This window comes from Otolemur garnettii, unplaced genomic scaffold (assembly GCF_000181295.1).
Source record: "Otolemur garnettii isolate 467f Iridium unplaced genomic scaffold, OtoGar3 scaffold00032, whole genome shotgun sequence".
Lineage (NCBI taxonomy): Eukaryota > Metazoa > Chordata > Mammalia > Primates > Galagidae > Otolemur > Otolemur garnettii.
In genome coordinates, this window is record NW_003852427.1 from 13,371,343 (window position 1) to 13,375,743 (window position 4,401).

The window sequence follows — 4,401 nt, forward strand, 5'->3', positions numbered from 1 at the left end:
CTTTTACTGTGCCTCATCTTCCCTAAAGCTTTGCAAAGAGTTCTAACCTTGTTTTTTTCCTAGGAATCTTTCTCCTAACTATGGCCATCTGAAATGACTTCACCGTCAAACTCATTTAACAACATTTAACGTATTCTTGGATAATTATCCCCGTCCTTCTATCATAAATGTCATCCAATATTTTTGAAACCATCCTATGCAACTCTTCCATGAATTGCTATTGCAACTTTGAGGACACCTCTCAAATTGCTAGAAAACAAATGACAAAGTTTCTTCAATAAATAAATAGAAAAAAAGAAGGAGCTAAAGGCTATTATTAAATGAAAAGAAATTTAAAGTATATATCAACCAAACTCAGTGTGAAGGCTTGATCCTGAATAAAACAAGCCAACTACTTAAGTTTATGTATACATGTGTGTGTAATTTGTGAAGCAATGGTGAAATTAGAAAACTACCTAGATATTGTATAATATGAAGGAGATACTAAAATTTTTCCTAGTTTTAGATGTAAAATAATATTGGGGTTAAACTTTTTGGGGGGGAAAATACAGGTGATGTCTGAGATTAACTGTAAAATGATCTAGCAGGTGCTGGAGGAATGGGAGATACAGATGAAACAAGAATGGCCATATGTTGATAGATAATTGCTGGAGCTGAGAGATCGGCACATGGAAGTTCATTATATCATTTTCTCTTCTTTGAGTCTGCTTGGAAATTCCCATACTAAACTTTGTTGTTTTAAAAACCTAGCCCCTCCCTCTGTAGTGTCCTCTAGCGGGGCTCTCACTGGGGGGATTAACCTAGTTAGCTCTTATCCCAACTGGATTAGTTCTTACTTGGTCTTTCTGAGCCTCTAGCCCACCCCTCCTCCCTTTTTCCCAGTCCTGTCTTTTTATAAGAATGAACCTTTCTCCACTAACTACTCTCATACCTTTCAATGTGTGTCTGTTAGTTTGCTTTCCTTGGTTCTCATTGCTGATCTGATTACAAGATCAAACCTCTTGCCAAAGTGCTGTCTTTGCCCAAAATATCACCAAACAAACCAAATTCCTAGTGACAGTGTGTTTTCAATGGAAACTTTAAAATTGCTCCTCTTGGCCTTTGGTTGGTGACAAAAGTGGCTCAACATTGCTTTTGCTTTTCCTTTTTTTTTTTTTTTAAAATGTGGCCTTCTATTCACTCATGATAGAAGGTTCTCTGTCTTCTTCTTTGTCTGTTCCACCAGCCTTCTGTAGTCGAAGCTGCTGTTGAGGTCTCTAAAATCACCACCCGGGAGCAGACTTTGTGATACATCCAGTTCAGAGCTTTAAGATCTGGCAGTAGAGGTGGGGTATTTCCAGAACCCTGTGTAGGAGCTTCCTAAGCCCAAGAAACTATCTGGATCTGGATATTGCTTACAGAAAAATAAGAGAAGTGTAAATTTGGAAAAACAAACCTGCAGCTGCTACTATAGTCTGACACTGACAACCTGGAGGCCAGGACGCACATATCAGCATCCTGTGTCCCAGGGGAAGCTCCTGTGCCCCACGGGAAACTTCGCTGCTTTTGTAGACTTGGCTGAGAAAAACTATGGGAAGAAAAGACACAAAGCACCTGTGAGGTGGCGGTTAACTGTAACTCTGCTACTGAGCCCCAAGGACCAGGGGTGTCCAGGTTACAAGCCACTGTCAGTTGTCAGCCCAAGTTGGCCTACATCAAGATGCTCTGTCTCCTTGGGTTGCCCTTCGCTGCCTGAGTGCCCATCTTACTTTTTCCTGGCCCATATTTTAGAAGTCTACCAGGTATGAAATTCTCTCCACTTCCCTACATGGTATTGACTGATGACATAAACACCAAAAGAACAGAACTCTAACTGTTCTAATGTCTTCACAGAGCTTCTGCTAATGAATAGAGAATGCGCTACAGACTTGAAGTTTTCTTGGATCTAGAATCTGCACATTCGCACTGGGGGTGTATCCAGGCCTGCATGTAATTAGACTTGAGGCCACTTACAAGCCCGCACTGTGCACTGCCTTCAGCAGGGACTTCCGTTTGTGGGAGAACTCTGCACAAGTGTGCTCATCCCATGAGGACAGAAGTGGAAAAAGCCTCTTTGAACCTGAGAGCTCAGGGAGTCAAAGAAAGAAAAGGTGCATCCTCTTGTGTCATGAGCATTGGACTCTGTGTGCAGCTTGGCCCAAGAGTAGCAGCTCTGCTTGGAGGACAAGGAGAGAGAACTCCTTGCCAGGACTATCCCTAGAGGACATGAGTGTCAGCGAATATCCTTTTCTCTGGGCCAAGTTAGGATCACATGAACAAGAGGAGGAACTTTCTTCCTTAACTCTTATGTGTGAGGTTTTAAAATTGAAGAAACTACACTGGGAAGTCCACAACTTTAACCAAGTCATCAAATCAGGGTAAGTTACACATTTCAACAGTTTTGCCTTCAAAACATCACAGAACTCTGGTTTTATTATTGATACAGTAATCTAATCGCTCACTTTGTCTACTAATGCTTTTAATAATTTTTTTCTAAGCTTTAAAAATGTTATCCTTGGGAAAACCAACTTGTACTTAATTATCTCTGCAGGGATAGTGTGTACACCCAGTAGAACACTCTGTTGTTTGCCAAATACTCCAGGACAGCTGCGTCAGCATAACCTGGAAACTTATTAGAAATGCAGATTCTTCACCCCAGAACCACTGCGTCAGAGATGCTGGGATGGATTCTAGAGATCTATGTTAACCAGCTCGCTAGATAATTCTGACGCTCACTAAAAATTGAGAACCGCTGGTCTAAGAGATGGCTTGATAGATGTCTGAAGCAACCGAGCACCAGATCACTCACATCATGAAGTAAATGGAGACACTGTGCAAATAAGACGATACTAAAGGCTGGTTTAGAAAGAGCAAGGGTTAAAAAATAAACGTTGGCACATTAACATTCACTGACCAAAATTAGTTTAAGGGTCTGCAGAAGAGTGTTCATGGACAGGAGACAAAGAAAATATTCGATAGGTTAATGTATAAAGTCTTTCGTTGGAGGTTAGTTTATGATTTCTGATGGGTTAAGTCTCTAGTTAGGACTTAGTTAGTTCTAAGTAGTTAAGCTTAAATTTCCTCTACTGTTCACACTAAGGGGGTTGTTGTTTGCTTTTGTAGGAACCCAACCCACTGGAATTGTCTCAGCCTCATAGCCTCTTGGTTATTTTTCTCAACAATAGTAAACTAATTGGTGGAGGCAGGGAATTGTGGTTTATGCCTATAATCCAGCACGTTGGGAGGCCGAGGTGAGAGGATTGCTTGAAGCCAGGAATTTGAGAAGCCTGGACAACATAGCAAGACCCCATCTCAACAAAAACTAAAAAATTAGCTAAGTATGGTAGCATGCACCTGCAGTCCCAGCTACCTGGGAGACTGAGACAGAAGGATTGCATAAGACAAGTAATTCAAGGCTGCGGTGAGCTATGATTGTACCACTGTAGTCTCTCTAGCCCAGGGAGCAGAGTGAAACTTCATCTCACAAAAATAAAAATAGTGCACAATATCACATGTAAATAACTACTACATATGCCGAAACCCCAAGATGACAGTTAATTAAGTCAGTGATGGATAAATCGAATGCCAGCATGTTCTTCGTTTGGAAACAGTTCTGTGTAGCCAATACCATTATTTTTGTCTTCTTTTTCTTTTTTTTTTTTTTCTGTGCAAAAAGACAATAACATCCTGCTCATTATCACAGGCGTTGCATCACTTCCACTCCCAGGGGCTCAGCATCAGCCTCTCTCTGCAGGGTCCCCCAGGACGCGTCTCTCCTCTCTTCCTTCATCATTTATGTGGTCCCCCTTCCCCTCATATACTCTGCTTCCTCAAAGGGCACTGTGGTTCTGAAATAATATTGATTGCACTTCTGCACACATTGCCACTAAAAGCTTCGATATGATAGACACAGACAGAAGGATGATTAATTATTATTCAGACCTCTGGAATAACACATAGCATTTTCTCGGCTCTCTCTTCTTTTCTCCTACCTTTTCTCCTCTCAAGAAGCTCCTCCTAGATAAACTTTTCCCTTCCTTCTTTCCTGTGTCCAGTTCTAGCTCGCAGTCCAATCCCAGGGACCCACCTAAGTAAAGTCTTGTTGATCCCACGTCTGCCCCATTCTCATCTTTCTTTTCTTCCTTTTCTGTATCTTACCTCATTTTCTTTCTTCTTTTGTTCTTTTTTCCCTCTCCTGATTTTCCCTCACTCTATCGGCACACTGCAGTGGATCTTTCCTTTTTCTCCGTTGCCATCTCTTTTTCACCCTTCCTTCTCTTATTTCCCCTTTCAGCTCAGTTTTAGGGGGGAAGAGGCTGAATGGATCTCCAGCTGGGCCCCCTGGGAGAAAGCCAGGAAATAGGAGATGTGGGCTTGGGATCC